At 44.1% G+C, this 21,036-nt stretch overlaps 1 protein-coding gene across 7 annotated transcripts in view; it reads left to right on the top strand.

Moving 5' to 3' along the window:
- SGSM3 (small G protein signaling modulator 3) overlaps positions 1-21,036 on the top strand; it is a 746,342-nt gene that overhangs the window by 55,965 nt on the left and 669,341 nt on the right. For 2 of the 7 annotated variants that reach the window (XM_073592645.1, XM_073592647.1), the window contains exon 2: positions 855-1,005. The exons of the other annotated variants lie outside the window; for them this stretch is intronic. The gene's annotated coding sequence lies outside the window, so the exon portion shown is untranslated. The remainder of the gene's footprint in view (positions 1-854; positions 1,006-21,036) is intronic. 7 annotated transcript variants of the gene reach the window in all.

The raw sequence follows: 21,036 nt of genomic DNA, 5'->3' as shown, positions 1-21,036 counted from the left end.
TCCAAAGAAGCGGTTTGCAGGACTTTTTTCATCGTCCTGCCAGCGCACCGCTTCAGTGTGAAAGCCCGAGGAGGCTGTTTAGGGGCGGTTTGCAGGCGGTATTTTTAGCGCAATACCGCCTGCAAACCGCCCCAGTGTGAAAGGGGTCTTAGTGGAGCTTACTTATAAGTGTGAGGGGGAAATACTGTTACCTAAAATATTTTTTTACCTGAACCTCTTCCCGTCGGCAGGCCACATATATGCAGCCCTATGTAAACACAAAAATGTTTTGAGTGCGCACTCCCAGCACAGTAACTGGTGGGGACTGGAAAGCTCCCGATGCATACTTGCAAATGGGAGCTTTCCAATCATGCGATTGCTGTGACAACCAATCACAGGGGTCACATGAATGTCCATTTCCGCCTCCCGGGATCTAGAAGTTTTTAAAGGGCCGGGAGGCGGCGACGAGAAAGGGTTAATACAAGGAATGCATTAAGGTAAAAAATGTTTAGGTTTTAGAACCAGTAAGTTCCTGAAGTCCCTCCTGGTATGATCTATCCCACAGACCTTTTTATAATTTTTGTTGCCTGTCTATCTCTTGATAAGATCTCAATCTACTCCTCATTATTATATTGTCTATTATATTGTACAAGTGTACGGAAATTTTACAGTCAGATGGGATAGTATGTGGGCAGTTTAAAGGAGTATTTGTTTCAGCAGCTAGAAATGTCAAGTCTTCCTCATAAGGCAGTGATTCTACTTTGTTGTCAGAAATAGGGTGTTGTAGACCTGGCTTGGCATTCTTGTTTTAGGTACAGTTGTATGTATGTGCCTAGGAAGAGCTAAATTTGATACTGTGTTCTCTCTCTTTCCAGAGCCGCACCTGCTCTGTATAAATGAGTTTTAGTGACACGTCAGTGGCTACACACACACAGAGGTATTGTTAACTTCGTGGACAAGGAGACTCTGGTCTGATTAAATGCAATGCCGTGTGATCCCAAACTTGGAGAAAGTTACTTCTTCTAGGTATGGCAATGCTGTTTACACTGTGACCCTCCTGGCTTTTTGATCCTGTACCTCCCTCTGTGTTGAGCTGCCATTTATGCGGCTTTATGATTGCATATAAAGCGCTCATTTCAGTTCAGGTAAGATTTAGACCCGGTTCACACACGGGCGGCACGACTTGCAGGTCGCCTCAGCGAGGCGACCTACAAACGACTTCCGCGGCGACTTGCAAAACGACTTCTGTATAGAAGTCTATGCAAGTCGCCCCCAAAGTCGTACAGGAACCTTTTTCTAAGTCGGAGCGACTTGCGTCACTCCGATTAGAACGGTTCCATTGTACAGAACAGGAGGCGACTTGTCAGGCGACTAGGTCGCCTGACAAGTCGTTCCTGTGTGAACCGAGTCTAAGTCTCCATTCACATCTAAGCATTGCTGTTTTGCAGCAGGTGTTTTCAAGGTTAAATGGTCACCAATGTGAAAGCAGTAAAACGCCTGTAATCTGCCAAAAAAGAAGCTTGTGTACTTTTTTGAGCGACAGGTGTTTTGCTTTAGGTGACAGAATGCTCAGATGTGAACAGGGGCCATTGAAATGAAAGGGATTTGTCTTGTTGGGTGTTTTTAGAGCTGAGGCTTAGAGCAGAAAAATGCCCAAAAACGCCTAGATGTGAACAGAGCCTTAAGGCTTAGTGATTTTTTTATTTTTTATTTTAGGGAATACTATTATGCTGTAATAATTTCAAGGACCTAAAGTGATTGTAAAGTTTCCTTTTCTTATCATACATCACGGGACACAGAGCCATAGTAGTTACCATGTGGGTTATAGGCCACCTTCAGGTGATGGACACTGGCACGCCCTAAGACAAAAAGTACACTCCCTATATAACCCCTCACACTACTGGGAGTACCTCAGTTTTTTGCCAGTGTCTAAGGTGTTGGTCATGAGTAAAGGTGTGCGTCTCTTTTTAGAGAGCTGGACCCCGGGATCCAGTACTTTTGGTATTAAGGCCATAAAGTTTTACTGGCGGTGGTGCTATTACAGGTCCAGGATTGTGGGTTTCCTCGAGGGTTCCCAGCTTCTGAAGGTTTGTTAACGGAACCCACCATTAAGGGTGAAGATTGGGTCTGTTGGTTTTACCACAGAAAACCCTGCGGCAGGAAAGGTAAGTGGAGTTTTTTTAAGAAATTTTGAATTTTCTTATGAATGTCTCCATACAGCCCCCAGTGGTGACACATAGGCATGAGTGTTGTCATGCCTATGTGTCACCACTGGGGGCTGTATGGAACACAAACCTTCTCATGCTTCCTCAAAGAGCTTGCGCTGTGTCCGGAACAGCAGCCTTTTTTCCTCCAGCTGGCAGCAGACCTCCGGTAAGTCTGGGGGGGTTTCCTCCCCACTAGACACCCCACACCTGTGCTTTTTTCTCCCCATCTTCACGAGGAAGAAGCATCAGAAAAAAAAAAAAGATCGGCACGCCGTCCAACTCAGGGGCCTCCGGGCTCCCTCCTCACCATTTTTCCCCCTCATAGTACGATCCCATAGGATCAGAGGCCCGCGCTCACAAGGTAAAGTTCTTTTTTAAAAAAGAGAGGGGGGCCATAGGCGATGGAGGGGGGCGGGGCTTAGCGCGGCGTTGGCGTCCTCCAACGTCCAGAGCAGGAAAGTGTGTTTTTAAAAGCACCATGTTTACTGCTGCAAGCTGCGGAGGGACACAAGAGCAGAGAGGGACATAAAAGAGGTTTGGTGACACAGGCATTCCTTTTGACACATTTACTATTGCATCAGGCTGAGCATTAATAGCAGCGGCAGGGCTGGACTATTGCTCAAGCAGTGGATGCGTTCCTTCTGGTAGTACCTGTGCATCGGGCTATGGTCGGAACGGGGGGTAAATGCACCTCAAAAAAGGGCTCTAGAAAAACTTCTACAGCCAGTAGGAAGCCAAAAACCATCTAAAAAAAAGATGGCATCCTCCCCTGAGAGTGATATGGCTGGTCAGAGTGAGCTATCAGGGACGTCGACTGTTGCAGCTGCTTTTAGCACTGCAGCCCCTGTGTATATTACTGAAGAGGTTTTTTTCTTAAACCATTTTAGGCTTGGAACAAAAAATTGATGCTTTAATCGCATCCCAGAGTGGGACTAAGCGTAATAGGTCCCCGTCCATTACCCAGGACCCTCAAACTGAGGAACAGGGGACGATAGATGACGTTTTTCTCTCAGGGGACCAGGAAGAGGGTGATGACTCCTCTTCTGAAGAGTCTAATACGAATGGATCGGATTTACAGGAAAGGTTGTTGGTACAATCTCTCACTGAATTGGTCTGCTCCACATTTTTGCTGCCAGTAGCGGAGTCAGTCGATGAGCCCACTTGTTCGGGTTCGCTAAAGCCTCCCCAAGCTATTCATACTTTTTCTATCCATTCATTACTGAAAAAGCTTATGTATTCTGAGTGGGAGCACCCAGATAAACAGTTTTTTCCTCCAAAAAACTTTTCAACACTTTATCCTATGGAGGAAGAGTTTAATAAGAAGTGGGGGCTTCCAGCAATTGACGCTGCTATAGCCCTTGTGAACAAAAACTTGACTTGTCCTGTAGACAATGTTCAAATGTTGAAGGATCCAACAAATAAGTTGGAATTCTTATTTAAAAACAATATTTCTCTGGCAGGTGCAGTGGTTCAGCCTGCGCTGGCAGCGATCGGAGTATGTCAGTCCTTAAAAGACCAGTTTAAAAAGGTGCTCAAGATTATTCCTGATAAGCAGGCCCAAGATTTGGCCGGGATATCAGAGGCGTTATGTTTTACAGTAGACTCTATGAAAGATTCTATTCTCCAAGGCTCACGGCTTATGCTTGGGCTGGTACATGTGCATAGAGTTCTGTGGTTGAAAAATTGGTCAGCCGAAGCGCCATGCAAAGAGCTCTTGGCTAGTTTTCCCGTTTCATGGTGAACGGTTGTTTGGAGACGATCTAGATAACTATATCCAAAGAATTTATAATGGGAAAAGTTCTCTTTTACCGGTTAAGAAGAAGTTTAAGCGTTTTTCGTTTAAACAAGCTTCTTCTCCAGTGCCAGGAGCATCTGCCTCCAGGGAGTCACGACGGCCTCCGCCATCAAGTTCAAGAGATAAACCTCAGGGTCAACCCCAGGGTCAAAAGAAGCCCTGGTGGAGGAAGCCCACTAAACAAAATACTAAAACCTCCTTATGAAGGGGCGCCCCCACTTGCTTGAGTGGGGGAAGACTTCTGGCAGGAACATTGTCGAAATAGATGGGTGGCTTCCTCAATATCTCTAGGATACAGAATAGAGTTCCGAGCGTTCCTGTCTCCTCGTTTTCTCAGATCAAACGTTCCCAGAGACCCAGGAAGAAAGAAGTGTCTCTTTCTGGCTTTGGATCATCTCTTGTCTCAAAAAGTGATATCAGTGGTCCCCATGGAAGAGCGAGGGTTAGTTTTATTCAAACCTTTTTACGGTACCAAAACCAAACGGGGATGTCAGACCCATTTTAGATCTCAAAGATCTAAACCGTTTTTTGAATATCCGCTCTTTTCGCATGGAGTCAATCCGATCAGTGGTCTCCATTCTACAAGGTGGAGAACTGCTAGTTTCAATCGACATCAAGGATGCTTCTCTACATGTACCTATTTTCCCCGCTCACCAGAAATATCTACGCTTCGAGATAGAAAATCTTCATTTTCAGTTTGTAGCTCTGCCTTTCGGTCTAGCTACTGCACCTCAAGTGTTCTGGCTCCCCCTTTAGCCAGATTAAGGGCTCAGGGGATAACGATTCTGGCTTATTTATTATTATTATTATTATTATACAGGATTTATATAGCGGCAACAGTTTGCGCAGCGCTTTACAACATGAGGGCAGACGGTACACTTACAATACAAATCAATACAGGAGGGATCAGAGGGCCCTGCTCATTAGAGCTTACAATCTAGAAGGGAGGGTCAAGTAGAAACAAAAGGTAATAACTGTGGGGGATGAGCTGATGGGAAAAAATGAAAATACAGTTGTTAGGTGTGGTTAGGGTAGGCTTCTCTGAAGAGAAGGGTTTTCAGGGATTGTCTAAAAGCTAATATTTAGACGATCTACTCTTGATAGATCATTCGGTAGCCCGCTTAAACTAGAGTTTGGTCACCACAGTCAGCTACCTGGAATACCTAGGTTGCATTCTCAACCTAGAGAAATCCTCCTTAAAACCATCAATGAGATTGCAGTACTTGGGCCTGATCATAGATAGAGCTCAGAAGAGGGTGTTCTTGCCCCAGGCAAAGATAGGTTCCATAAGGGAACTGATTCAAGTGGTCAGAGCAAAGAAGAATCCTTCTATTCGACTTTGCATTAAATTGTTGGGAAAGATGGTAGCGTCATTCGAGGCCGTTCCTTATGCGCAGTTTCATTCAAGACTGCTGCAAAACAGTATCCTGTCAACTTGGAACAAAAAGATCCAAGCTCTAGACTTGTGACTCTAGATGCGTTTATCCCCCAAAGTGCGTCAAAGCTTCAGTTGGTGTTTGATATTCAAGAATCTTCAGAAAGGAAAGTCCTTCCTACCAGTTACCTGGAAGGTGGTGACAACAGATGCCAGCCTTCTGGGCTGGGGAGTAGTCCTGGAAGAAGCATCTGTCAAAAAATGGTCCAAAACAGAAATGACCTTGCCCATCAATAGTTTCGGGCAGCACGTCCGGCCCCGGACGCTCCGATTACGGAATTGTCTGGTCAGGATCCAATCCAACAATGCCACAGAAGTGGCCAATATCAATCATCAAGGGGGCACGAGAAGTCGTGTTGCTCAGAGAGAGGTGAATCATATCCTATCCTGGGCTGAAGACAACATTCCTTGCCTGTCGACAGTCTTCATTCCGGGAATAGAGAATTGGCAGGCGGACTATTGAGTTGCCGACAGTTGTTCCAGGGAGAATGGTCTCTTCACTCCGACCTCTTTCTGTCAATATGTCAAAGATGTGGAATTCCGGACGTGGATCTGTTTGCGTCCAGATTCAACAGAAAGATCGACAACTTTGTGTCAAGGACAAAGGATCCGCTGGCATGCGGAACAGATGCCTTAGTTTTTCCGTGGGATCAGATTTCACTGATCTATGCGTTCCCTCCTGTTCTGCTGTTTCCGCACCTTCTTCGCAGGATCAAGCAGGAAGAGAAGGAGGTGATTCTTGTGGCCCTGGTGTGGTCCAGGAGATCTTGGTATGCAGAGATCATTAAGATGACTGTAGGGGACCCGTGGACCCTACCACCGTGGCCAGACCTCTCGCAAGGTCTGGTATTCCATCCTACCTTACAAACGCTAAATTTAATGGTTTGGCTATTGAGACCCACATTCCGAAAGACCATGGGCTGTCAGGTTCAGTAGTTTCTACTTTGGTTAATGCTAGGAAGCCGGCCTCCAGAGTCCATATATTATATTATTTGTTTATTTCAGGTACTTATATAGCGCCGTCAATTTACGCAGCGCTTTACATATACATAGTACATTCACATCAGTCCCGACCCTCAAGGAGCTTACAATCTAAGGTCCCTAATTCACATTCATATATACTAGAGACAATTTAGACAGGATCCAATTAACCTACCAGCATATCTTTGGAGTGTGGGAGAAAACCGGAGTACCCGGAGGAAACCCACACAGGGAGAACATGCAAACTCCAGACAGGTAGTGTCATGGTTGGGATTCGAACCAGCGACCCTTCTTACTGCTAGGCGAAAGTGCTACCCACTACACCACTGTGCTGCCCATTATATTATATATATTATATATAATATAGAGTCTGGAAGGCATATGTCTCCTTGTGTGAATTCAGGGGTTGGCACCCCAGGAAATATGTCATAGGTAGGATCCTTGAATTTCTACAAATGGGATTAGAAATTAAGCTGGCCTTGAGTACTGTCAAAGGCCAGGTGTTGGCCTTATCGTTGTTTTTTCAACGACCACTTGCTTCACACACTCTGGTTCGTAGCTTTATTCAGGGGGTAACGCGGATTAATCCTCCGGTTAGGTCACCTCTGCACCCTTGGGACTTGAATTTGGTCCTATCAGCATTACAGAAATAGCCTTTTGAGCCGATAGGAGATATTCCCTTGGTTCTTTTTGACAAGGAAATTAGTTTTTCCGGTTGCCATATCTTCTGCAAGAAGAGTATCAGAGTTGGCTGCTCTTTCTTGTAAAGAGCCATATTTGATTATTCATAAGGATAAGGTTGTGTTGCGTCCTCATCCTAAATTTCCTACCGAAGGTAGTGTCAGCTTTTCATTTAAACCAGGATATTGTTCTGCCTTCATTTTTTTCAGAACCTCGTTCTGCGGAAGAAAGGTCACTACATTCTCCTGATGTGGTGAGAGCAGTCAAGGTCTAGTTGAAGGTGATCGCTCAGATTCATAAAACAGATGTTTTGTTTGTGTTGCCAGAAGGTCCTAAGAGAGGGCAAGCAGCGTTGAAATCTACTATTCTAAATGGATTTGTCAAGTGATTGTTCAAGCTTATGGTTTAAAGAGGAACATTCCACCTTTTCATATTAAAGCGCACTCCACCAAGGCTGTTAGTGCTTCCTGGGCAGTGCATCACCAAGCCTCCATGGCTCAAATCTGCAAGGCCGCAACTTGGTCTTCAGTCCATACATTTACCAGATTCTATCAAGTAGATGTAAAAGGTCACGAGGATATCACCTTTGGGCGCAGTGTACTGCAGGCTGCAGTATAAGTCCTCTAGTCTCTTAGTGCCCTACTTTTGTGTCTCCCTTCCTTCAGTTGGCATTGCTATTGGACATCCCACATAATAACTACTATGGCTCTGTGTCTCGTGATGTATAATAGGAAAAAAGGATTTTTAAAATGGCTTACCTGTAAAGTCCTTTTCTTTGAAGTACATCACGGTACACAGAGGTCCCTCCCTTCTTTTGGTATACACGTGTATTTCCTTGCTACAAAACTGAGGTACTCCCAGTAGTAGTAGGGGTTATATAGGGATTGGCTAACTGACTATGACAGCAGCGGGAGCCAATGGCAGCGCTGCTGTGTCTCCGCCAATCAGGAGGGAGAGTCCCGGATGGCCGAGATACTTGTGGACATTGCTGGACCTCGGGTAAGTATTAGGGGAGCCGAGGAGGGCTGCTGCACACAGAAGGCTGTTTATCTTAATGCATTAAAATAAACCTTCTGACTTAAAGTGGGGTTCCACCCAAATTTTGAACAAATCTGTATGTATTCTCTTCCTTGCCTAGATGCTGACATGCCGTTTAAAAAAATTTAAATCGCCATAATTACCTTTTATTTTTCTATTCTTCTTTGCGCTTCCTGGTTCTCCTCCCGTGGGAGTAGGCGTGTTTCTAGCCTCTCCCAGACTCCTGGGAGCTAGTCTCAGGCTTCCCAGGATGCCACTGAGCATGTGCGGGAACGAGCAGTGAATGCTGGGAGCACAGCATTCACTACATCCAGGAAATAAATGCTTGTGGGCTTCAAATGCCCACAATGAAGATGGAAACCGCCTGCAGTGAATAATATAAGTTATTCTTTCCGACTAAATCTGACACAGGCGGACATATTACACACAATATGTGAGTATGTAATGCTGAGAAGAAAAGTTTGTGAATGAACTAAAAAAAAAAAAACGATAGGTGGACCCCCACTTTAACAACCCATTTAAATCTGAGAACAGAATTTGCATATGAATTTGATTTTTGGAAAGCTTTAAATGCAGTTGCACACTTTTTTTGAATGTCAGACTGTAAAGCTCTAGGTTTACAGTTTTTCCACTTGCAAATCATTTTAAAACTACTAAAATATAACGTGATAAAAACTGTGATTGTAAAAGAAAATGATTTCCTTACCTATGTCAGAATAAATCTGTCTGTCACATAAAGCTTTGAGCATGTTGAAAAATGTTCAGGTAATCAGGGTAACAAGGCATTGTTCAGACCTGAGTGCTCCATTGTAATGTGGAAAGGAAAGGGGATCACCGCTCCAGGCTAAGCATATAACAACTTGAGACAAAAAAGAAATTCTGGACAGCTGCACTCCGGAATATAGCCTTTATTTATCAAAAGTCCCAACAAATACAAGCCACAGCAGAAAAATGGGACATACGAGCTGACGCGTTTCACACTTAACATTGCTTAGTCATAGCTGCCCTACCACCAAAAACAATGCAATATATATACTAAAATATTTCAAATATGTGACTCCATGTGTGGTTAATTGAGTCTAATTACTCATTTGGATATTCAATTAAGGGAAACCCTTGATTAACAAACGTGATCAACGTGTGTGAGTTGGGGGAGTACACATGAATATGTGAATTCAGTGCAAAAAATGAAACAAATACTTTTACAATAAAATAAATTTAAACCAAGTTAGAGTGTCTAAATAAATTACATTATTTTGTTTTAATTAATTATTGCAATAAACTGTGAGCTGTGAATGTGTCCAATGAATATGTGAGCACCTAAATAGTTGGTGAATAAATGAAATAAAATAAAAATAAGATGTGATAAGAACTAAAAATAGAGTGCAAATAAGTGACAATGTCATGGATTATAAATCTGTGTTAATGATAATAATGAAAATATATATGTATATAGGAATGTACCAAAACATGCTTAGTCACAGATGTATATGTGAATAAATAAGTGTTGTCTAACACCAATTGTGTGTAAGGAACGTGTATATATAAAGGCAAAGAAACAAAATCCAAATGGAAGTTGACGTTGTGAGCCGCAAAAAACTGTACACTAATGAAAAGCCTCCACATACCCATGTACACATATATGTATATATGACAGTGGGTATCTATATGTCCGCTTTCAAAAATACCGCAGTTGCCTAATGTGTAGTGGCCGCTAGTATTCGGCATACATGCAGCAATCTGCAACAATGTTGATATCGCAACCATAGTGAAACTACAACTGTTAAACAGGGTATTGGATAAAATGCTCGATAAGGACCCCACACTGTTAAGCTATAAAGCTGTAAATCTAAGCAAATGTGTATACAAGATGTCTAAAAGAACAAACCTCTACATAAGAAGAATTACTATTCATGTCAGACACACGAACCACAGTCTACACCCATGCCGACATCGCAAACCTCAAGGAATTGCAAAAGAATGTCGGCTGCTGGTAAAAACAGCTTGACATAATGTGAAATAAACCACTCTACACTAACATAGGGTAAAGGGGACAAGAGAAGAGGAAAACAAAAACCAAAAGTCAGGCAGGGAGGCAAAAAAAAACGAGGGAAAAAAAAAATTTAATGAAAACAGACAATAGAAGACATTGCCATGTATGGCCAATCATGTTTAACTTGTAGACATATCCCCACTCAAACCTCTCAATAGTCTACAGCAGGGGTCCTCAAACTACGGCCCACGGGCCACATGCGGCCCGCCGAGGACATTTATCCGGCCCACCCCACCCAGGGCCGGATTCCTGACAGGCCAGGCTCGGGCCGGGGCCAGGTCGGCTCGGCTTGGGCAGGTCCACTCTGCTTCAGGAGGGAGCATATCCGCTCCGCTCAAGCCGCCTCCCCCACCCCAGTAATGGAGGGCTCCGTGTGCTGCGCTGCATGCTGGGAAGTGTAGTTTCCAGCACAGTCCCGCGCGATTCACAGCACAGATTCACGTCTTCCTCACGCAGACAGGAGGCACGGAGGGTGACATTGAGAGCGGAGGCTTCAGGCAACAGCCTGCTAACAAGTGAGGACCCCTGTCCATCCCACTGTCCCCCTGCCCACCTGTCCATCCCACTGTCCACCCCACTGTCCCCCTGCCCACCCCTCTGTCCCCCTGTCCACCCCTCTGTCCCCCTGTCCACCCCTCTGTCCCCCTGTCCACCCCTCTGTCCCCCTGTCCATCCCTCTGTCCCCCTGTCCATCCCTCTATCCCCCTGTCTATCCCACTGTCCATCTGTCCATCCCACTGTCCCCCTGTCCATCCCATTGTCCCCCTGTCCACCCCTCTGTCCCCCTGTCCATCCCTCTGTCCCCCTGTCCATCCCACTGTCCACCCCACTGTCCCCCTGTCCATCCCTCTGTCCCCCTGTCCACCCCACTGTCCCCCTGTCCATCCCTCTGTCCCCCTGTCCATCCCTCTGTCCCCCTGTCCACCCCTCTGTCCCCCTGTCCATCCCACTGTCCACCCCTCTGTCCCCCTGTCCATCCCACTGTCCCCCTGTCCATCCCACTGTCCCCCTGTCCACCCCTCTGTCCCCCTGTCCATCCCACTGTCCCCCTGTCCACCCCACTGTCCCCCTGTCCACCCCTCTGTCCCCCTGTCCATCCCACTGTCCCCCTGTCCATCCCACTGTCCCCCTGTCCATCCCACTGTCCCCCTGTCCATCCCACTGTCCCCCTGTCCATCCCACTGTCCCCCTGTCCATCCCACTGTCCCCCTGTCCATCCCACTGTCCCCCTGTCCATCCCACTGTCCCCCTGTCCACCCCACTGTCCCCCTGTCCACCCCTCTCCCCCTGTCCACCCCTCTGTCCCCCTGTCCATCCCACTGTCCCCCTGTCCATCCCTCTGTCCCCCTGTCCATCTCACTATCCACCCCTCTGCCCCCCTGTCCATCCCCCTGTCCATCCCACTGTCCCCCCCTCTGTCCCCCTGTCCATCCCACTGTCCATCCCTCTGTCCCCCTGTCCATCCCTCCATCCCTCTGTCCCCCTGTCCATCCCTCTGTCCCCCTGTCCACCCCTCTGTCCCCCTGTCCATCCCCTCTGTCCCCCTGTCCATCCCCTCTGTCCACCCCTCTGTCCCCTTGTCCACCCTCTGTCCATCCCACTGTCCCCCCCTCTGTCCCCCTGTCCACCCCTCTGTCCATCCCCCTGTCCACCCGTCTGTCCCCCTGTCCACCCCTCTGTCCCCCTGTCCACCCCTCTGTCCACCCCACTGTCCCCCTGTCCACCCCTCTGTCCCCCTGTCCACCCCACTGCCCCCCCCCCCTCTGTCCCCCTGTCCACCCCACTGTCCCCCTGTCCATCCCTCTGTCCCCCTGTTCATCCCCTATATATATATTATTATTTATTATTCATTCTTTTATTCTTTTGCACTACAAACAACACGTGTGTATAGGAATTTAGGAATTAGTTCATATTTTTTTTATACTACAGTGCGGCCCCCCAACAGTCTGAGGGACCGTGAACTGGCCCCCTGTCTAAAAAGTTTGAGGACCCCTGGTCTACAGTGTTCAAAACATGTCCGGTTTAGAGTCCTAGTGGCTGACTAAACTGCCAACATGTACGTAAAAACCATCTATAAATAATATTCCCACTAATATCCACAACACTGTGCGAACAGCGTGGTCAGTATGGAGACGGGCAAAATGTTGCCACACGTAAAAACGGGCATACATATGTAATTGTACGAACCATTATAAACTAAAGCCTAAAGTATTTGTTTCATTTTTTGCACCGAATTCACATATTCATGTGCACGTTGATCACGTCTGTTAATCAAGGGTTTTTCAAATTATTTTTAAGCAGAAACTCTAAGGATAGTAAAATAAACTCTTGAAGTGCCAATGAGAATTTCCCAGATTTAAGAAAAAAGCAACTGCCTGTATACCCAGGACATGTGGAATGGCAAAATATAGGCTCGTCACATCACATTTAATTCCACCTGTAATTGTCTTTCCATTGTACATTTTTAGTTTGTTAAGCAATTATTTGGTGTCCCTGAGAAACCCAGGGAGATCACAAACTCGCGGTTGCAATTGACTGTGCAACCATTCACCAAGGCACTCATTCAATGAGCCATTTCCTGCGACGATAGGTCGACCAACAAGGGGGTTTAACCCCTTGTGGACCTTAGGTAAATGGTGGAACACAGGCATAATTGGACACTCGGGAATAAACAAGTCTTTCTCTTTCTGTGAAAATATACCAATGTAACCGCCCTATCTAAAAGGGAAGACAGCTCTTTTTTAAAAGCTAAAGTAGGGTCAGCTCTAAGTTTTTAATATGTAGTGATGTCAGACAGCTGACGCAAAACTTCTTAATTATATACATTAGAGTCTAACACAACTACCTTGTCTGCATATCTAATCACAATGTTACTATCAGAAGTTAAAGATTTCAAAGCCTGTCTCTCATTCATAGATTATCTTGCATAGGACTCTTTTGACAGCTCCGAGCCAGCTGGGTCAAATCTCTCTCTATTAGTTTTTGAAAAAGATTGAGATCCCTGCCTCTCGATGCCACTGGATAGAAATCAGATCTCATTCTGAACGGAATATGATTAGACATATCGGTGGGATCGTTGAGGCGAGGACTAGATTCTGAAGCCAATTCAATGAGGTCCTGCAAAGCGCAGACCTCTGTAAATAGAGAAGGAGAGGGAGGAGACTCACCTGTGTCAGAGGCACCCGGAGAGGTTTCTCCCATTTCTGATGGAAACTCAAAATAATGCTTTTTCAAAGTAAGGTTACGTGAAAACTTAATGTCCAACAGTGTCCCGAAAGGGTCAAAATGCCTACTGGGGCAAAAGTTCAATCCTTCTGATAGTAGATTTATTTCTTCATCATTTAAAACCCTCTTAGAGATGTTCAGGAAATTAGAAATCATCGGGGGGTCCCCCGTAGTGAATAATGGATGTTTCTTGGAGTGTTGGTGTCTCCTAGAACCCTCTCCTTGTCCTTTTTGTATGTTGTTTTTTCATTGCCTTTTTCTTGGATCCATGAGGGTTTCCTGAATTCCGGCTCCTATTCAATCAATCTGGGGCGGTTGGTGTGGAGAATTGTTCCAGTGACAAGTCTAATGCTGTGGTAGCCATTGTGTCGTTCGCTGATTCATTGTCATGGTCTGAAAAACGTACTAGTTTTTTCTGTTGTTTACGGGATTTGTCAGGGAAAAATTTAGTTTTTTTCCATGTGTAAACATGATTATTTTCGTAGTCTATACCATGCATGGCTATGTCTTCTACTGTCTGTTTTCATGAATACATTTTTTTTTTTTTTTTCACTTTGTTTTCTTTTTGCCTCCCTGCCTGACTTTTGTTTTCCTGTTCTCTTGTCCCCTTTACCCTATGTTAGTGTAGAGTGGTTTATTTGGTTTTGTATTCATTTGTATCCATTTATATTATTGGATTCTATTTCATGTTAGACACACTTGTTAACAATGTTCCACATTATGTCAAACTGTTTTTACCAGCAGCCGACATTTTGCAATTCTTTGAGGTTTGCGATGCCGGCATGGGTGTAGACTGTGGTTTGTGTGTCTGACATGAATAGTAATTCTTCTTTTATGTAGATGTTTGTTTTTTATTCTATCCAATACCCAGTTTAATAGTTGTAGTTTCACTATGGTTGCGGTATCGACATCGTTGCAGATTGCTGCATGTATGCCGAATACTAGCGGCCACTACACATTAGGACAACTGCGGTATTTTTGAAAGCGGACATATAGATAGCCACTGTCATATATACATACAGTGGGGACGGAAAGTATTCAGACCCCCTTAAATTTTCCACTCTTTGTTATATTGCAGCCATTTAAGTTCATTTTTTTCCTCTTTAATGTACACACAGCACCCCATATTGCCAGAAAAAACACAGAATTGTTGACATTTTTGCAGATTTATTAAAAAAGAAAAACTGAAATATCACATGGTCCTAAGTATTCAGACCCTTTGCTGTGACACACATATTTAACTCAGGTGCTGTCCATTTCTTCTGATCATCCTTGAGATGGTTCTACACCTTCAATTGAGTCCAGCTGTGTTTGATTATACTGATTGGACTTGATTAGGAAAGCCACACACCTGTCTATATAAGACCTTACAGCTCACAGTGCATGTCAGAGCAAATGAAAATCATGAGGTCAAAGGAACTGCCTGAAGAGCTCAGAGACAGAATTGTGGCAAGGCACAGATCTGACCAAGGTTACAAAAAAATTCTGCTGCACTTAAGGTTCCTAAGAGCACAGTGGCCTCCATAATCCTTAAAAGGAAGACATTTGGGATGACCAGAACCCTTCCTAGAGCTGGCCGTCCGGCCAAACTGAGCTATCGAGGGAGAAGAGCCTTGGTGAGAGAGGTAAAGAAGAACCCAAAGATCACTGTGGCTGAGCTTCAGAGATGCAGTCGAGAGATGGAAGAAAGTTGTAGAAAGTCAACCATCACTGCAGCCCCCCACCAGTCGGGGCTTTATGGCAGAGTGGCCCGACGGAAGCCTCTCCTCAGTGCAAGCCACATGAAAGCCCACATGGAGTTTGCTAGAAAACACCTGAAGGACTCCAAGATGGTGAGCAATAAGATTCTCTGGTCTGATGAGACCAAGATAGAACTTTTTGGCCTTAATTCTAAGCGGTATGTGTGGAGAAAACCAGGCACTGCTCATCACCTGTCCAATACAGTCCCAACAGTGAAGCATGGTGGTGGCAGCATTATGCTGTGGGGGTGTTTTTCAGCTGCAGGGACAGGACGACTGGTTGCAATCGAGGGAAAGATGAATGCGGCCAAGTACAGGGATATCCTGGACGAAAACCTTCTCCAGAGTGCTCAGGACCTCAGACTGGGCCGAAGGTTTACCTTCTAACAAGACAATGACCCTAAGCACACAGCTAAAATAACGAAGGAGTGGCTTCACAACAACTCCGTGACTGTTCTTGAATGACCCGGCCAGAGCCCTGACTTGAACCCAATTGAGCATCTCTGGAGAGACCTAAAAATGGCTGTCCACCAACGTTTACCATTCAACCTGACAGAACTGGAGAGGATCTGCAAAGAGGAATGGCAGAGGATCCCCAAATCCAGGTATGAAAAACTTGTTGCATCTTTCCCAAAAAGACTCATGGCTGTATTTAGATCAAAAGGGTGTTTCTACTAAATACTGAGCAAAGGGTCTGAATACTTAGGACCATGTCATATTTCAGTTTTTCTTTTTTAATAAATCTGCAAAAAAGTCAACAATTCTGTGTTTTTCTGTCAATATGGGGTGCTGTGTGTACATTAATGAGGGAAAAAAATGAACTTAAATGATGTTAACAAATGGCTGCAATATAACAAAGAGTGAATACATTTGTACATGGGTATGTGGAGGCTTTTTATTAGTGTACAGTTTTTTGTGGCTCACAATGTCAACTTCCATTTGGATTTTGTTTCTTTGCCTTATTGGTGTTTTTTTGGGCTTATTTTGGGCTTTTTAGCCTTATCAGTTTGTTGTACTTGTGGTATGGTGGCGTCCATGCTTTGGATTATTTGACCAGCTACCATTTTTTTCTTTGTTATTACCGTATTTATCGGCGTATAACACGCACCGGCGTATAACACGCACCTCAATTTAGGAGGGAATTTTAAGGAAAAAAAAACTTTTAGGAGGGAAGTTGAAGGGAAAAAAACTTACATTTAAATGCCCATCATTGCAGCCTTCTCAGTGCAGCCTTGCCCCAGTCCAGCCTTGCCCAGTGCAGCCATGTCAGTGCAGCCTTGCTAGTGCAGCCATGTCAGTGCAGCCATGTCAGTGCAGCCATGTCAGTGCAGCCATGTCAGTGCAGCCTTGCTAGTGCAGCCATGTCAGTGCAGCCATATCAGTGCAGCCTTCCCCAGTGTCCAGACCAACCTTGCCCCAGTCCAGCCTTGCCCCAGTGCAGTCTTGCTGAAGCCTCTGAGCTTCAAAATCGCCGACCGCGATTTGAAAATGGCGCTGCCGGCGCCGAAATACACAGAGCCGGTCCTCGGCTCTTCTCGGCGGCTCTCGTTTACTTTCGGTTCCACTCGGGCGGTGAGCGGAGCTATCCGAAACTAGCCGAGTATACTCGGCTAGGTTCGGGCGGCGCTCGAGTGAAACCGAAAGCCGCCGAGAAGAGCCGAGGACCGGCACTGTGTATTTCGGCGCCGGCGGCGCCATTTTCAAATCGCGGTCAGCGATTTTTTTAGTTCTGACAGGTCAGGATCGCAGGGGATCGGCGTATAACATGCACCCGCGATTTCCCCCTGATTTTAAGGGGAAAAAAGTGCGTGTTATACGCCGATAAATACGGTACTTATTTTTTTATTACCTTTTTTGTTAAAGGCAGTTTCTGGAGCTCCCAAATCGTCATCATATATAAAATGAAGGTTCTTGCTATTTTTTTTTTTTTTTTTCCTATGACCATTTCTTCTGTTTTGTCTGTTATACGTTCTAAAAGAACATTTGCAACATAATCTTTACATTTCAATTCATAGAATGATTCACAGACTGGATTTGCTCAACAGTTCTTTTGGACATCACTAGAATGCTCTTAGATGTATGTATATACACAGATTTTTTCATCTGGTGTTTACACTGATACAGTTCTTTTATACATAAATGAAATATTTTTAAGTTTTGTGATAACACGTATAGAATTTTTCAGTGATGACAAATGTTTAATTGGATAGGAAATCAATTTTTTATATGATAATAAATGTTTAAGTGCTTACTTATATTTGAAGTCTACGTCCACAGTTAATTGTGCAAACAAGGATTATGTTTATGTGTGTGTGTGTGTGTGTGTGTGTGTGTGTGTGTGTATATATATATATATATATATATATATATATATATATATATATATATATATCTATACACACACACAGTGGGGCAAAAAAGTATTTAGTCAGCCACCAATTATGCAAGTTCTCCCACTTAAAGCGGGGGTCCACCTATCTATCGTTTTTTTTTTTTTTTTTGAGTTCATTCACAAACTTTTCTTCTCAGCATTACATACTCACATATTGTGTGTAATATGTCCGCCTGTGTCAGATTTCGTCGGAAAGAATGACTTCGTTCTTGTGATCATTTTGACCCCACGGGACGAGATCTTGTGTGGAGCCCCAGATCGAGGGAGATTATCAGTGGTCTTGTATGTCTTCCGTTTTCTAATTATTGCTCCCACAGTTGATTTCTTCACACCAAGCTGCTTCCCAGCCTGGTGCAGGTCTACAATTTTGTTTCTGGTGTCCTTCGACAGCTCTTTGGTCTTCACCATAGTGGAGTTTGGAGTGTGACTGAGGTTGTAGACAGGTGTCTTTTATACTGATAACAAGTTCAAACAGGTGCGATTAATACAGGTAATGAGTGGAGGACAGAGGAGCCTCTTAACCACTTCCCTACCCGGCTATTGTCAAATGACGTCCACAGATGGGATCTCCCATCCAGGGTGGACGTCATATGACAGCCTGGGCTTCCCGGCCGCCTAGGGGGCGCGCACCCGCCGCGTTGTTGGGGACCCTGTGCGTGTGCCCGGCGGTCGCGATGTCCTCCGGGCACCCGCGATTGCCCGTTAACCGGGCCGGACCGTGGATCTGTGTGTGTAAACACACAGATCCACATCCTGTCACTTGAGAGGAGACCGATCTGTGTTCCCAGTACAGCGGAACACTGATCGGTCTCCTCCTCTTGTACGTCCCCGCCCCCTACAGTTAGAATCATTCCCTAGGAAACATATTTAACCCCTTGTGTCCCCCTAGTGGTTAACCCCTTCACTGCCTGTCACATTTACACAGTAATCAATGCAATTTTATAGCATTGATCGCTGTATAAATGTGAATGGTCCCAAAAATGTGTCAAAAGTGTCCGATGTGTCCACCATAATGTCACAGTCATGAAAAAAAATCGCGATCGCCGCTATTACTAGAAAAAAAAAAAAATTTTCTTTTAAATGCCATAAATCTATCCCGTATTTTGTAGACGCTATAACTTTTGCGCAACCAATCAATATACGCTTATTGCAATTTTTTTTACCAAAAATATGTGGAAGAATACGTATCGGCTAAACTGAGGAAAAAAATTGTTTTTTTTTTTAAAAATTGGGATATTTATTATAGCAAAAAGTAAAAAATATTGTGTTTTTTTTTCAAAATTGACGCTCTTCTTTTGTTTATAGCGCACACAATAAAAACCGCAGAGGTGGTCAAATACCACCAAAAGAAAGCTCTATTTGTGGGGAAAAAAGGACGTCATTTTTTTTTTTGGGTACAACGTCGCACGACCGCGCAATTGTCGTTCAAAGTGCGACAGCGCTGAAAACTAAAAATTGGCCTGGGAAGGAAGGGGGTGAAAATGCCCTGTATTGAACCGGTTAAAGAAGAAGATACAGGTCTGTGAGAGCCAGAAATCTTGCTTGTTTGTAGGTGACCAAATACTTATTTTCCACCATAATTTGCAAATAAATTCTTTCAAAAATCAGACAATGTGATTGTCTGGATTTGTTTCCACATTTTGTCTCTCATAGTTGAGGTATACCTATGATGACAATTACAGGCCTCTGTCATCTTTTTAAGTGGGAGAACTTGCACAATTGGTGGCTGACTAAATACTTTTTTGCCCCACTGTATATATTATACACACATGGACTCATGTATAAATTTTTTGGAACATGTGACTTCATGATACACCTATTGCATATATAACAACAGAGATCTGGTAGATCCCATATAAAAGTATATACACGCAATATATATGAGTAAACGTTCCTTACACACAATTGGTGTTGGACAACACTTACTTATTCATTTATTCACATATACCTCTGTGACTAAGCATGTTTTGGTACATTCATATATACATATATATATTTCATTATTATCATTAACACAGGTTTATAATCAATGACATTGTCACTTATTTGTACTCTATTTTTAGTTCTTATCACATCTTCTTTTGTTTTATTTTGTTTAATTTATTTACCAACTATTTAGGTGCTCACATATTCATTGGACACATTCACAGCTCACAGTTTATTGCAATAATTCATTAAAACAAAATAATTTAATTTATTTAGACACTCTATTTAAGTTGGTTTAAATTTTTTTTTATTGTAAAAGTATTTTTCATTTTTTTGCACTGAATTCACATATTCATGTGCACTCCCCCAACTCACACACGTTGATCACGTTTGTAAATCAAGGGTTTCCCTTAAGAGCTGGTTCACACATGGGCGACTTGGGATCCGACTTCAAGTCGCTCCACATGAGAAAATCAATGTTAGTGAATGAGAGCCGTCCTAATGTACACTACTGAAGTTGCTCCGACTTCAGAACAGGTTCCTGTACTACTTCAATCCGACTTCTAGGCGACTTGTACCCATTGATTTCAATGGCAGTCGCCTCCCCGTTCATAGTAAGGCAACTTTATAGGAAGCAGAAAGGAATTTACCCAGGTTTCTCCCCACTAAACAGGCATGATGTCACAAGAGCTGATAAGCTCTGATTGGCCACTGGCAAAGTCCCCTGTCCTGGAGGCGACTTCAAGTTGCGATGTAAGTCGCTCCAAGTCACGCTGTGGTTCAAGCTCAAGTCGTGTCCAAGTCACCTCGCAAAGTCATGCTGTAAGCCGTGTCGCCCCTGTGTGAACCAGGTCTTATTGAATATCCAATTGAGTAATTAGACTCAACCACACATGGAGTCACATATTTGAAATATTTTAGTATATATATTGCATTGTTTTTGGTGGTAGGGGCAGCTATGACTAAGCACTGTTAAGTGTGAAACGCGTCAGTTCGTTTGTCCCATTTTTCTGCTGTGGCTTGTATTTGTTGGACTTTTTATAAATAAAGTCTATATTCCGGAGTGCGGCTGTCCAGAACTTCTTTTTTTGCCTCATGCTTCATTGTAATGTGCTGCTGTGCGTTACGGTAAGGCAGCCTAATAATTATCGTGCATTACGGTGCTCTGCAGTGCAGGTGCGTTGCCCATATACTGCATTGGGGAGCCAATCAGCATGAATGGCACCACAAAGTGCTGTGCATTTTATGTATGTTGCGGTAACGTGTGGTAAAATGCTTATGTTACCACAGTGCATAAAAAAAAAAAAAAAAATGTCCTGTTTTATTTTTCAACAGCTTGCATTTATGTTGCCTAACACTGCTGTTTGTCACTGCTTCTGTAGTGGTATAGTCAAGCACCGAGCCAGTTCTCAGTGTCTGGACCAATAACTGTATTGCTTATGGCAGCCAGACTTTTTATACTCACAACCTATACTGGTAGAATGCTGTCCTTCCCTCTCCCAGTGTACGTTTTGCTACACAGAGGATGGATTACAGGAGGTTAATATCAAGTTGTTTTTAGGCCCTACAAGCTATTTTCAAATAT

This window comes from Aquarana catesbeiana, linkage group LG07, assembly GCF_042186555.1.
Source record: "Aquarana catesbeiana isolate 2022-GZ linkage group LG07, ASM4218655v1, whole genome shotgun sequence".
Taxonomy (NCBI): Eukaryota; Metazoa; Chordata; class Amphibia; order Anura; family Ranidae; genus Aquarana; species Aquarana catesbeiana.
The sequence above is the reverse complement of the archived record's forward strand: the minus strand, read 5'-3'. Positions and strand labels throughout refer to the sequence as shown.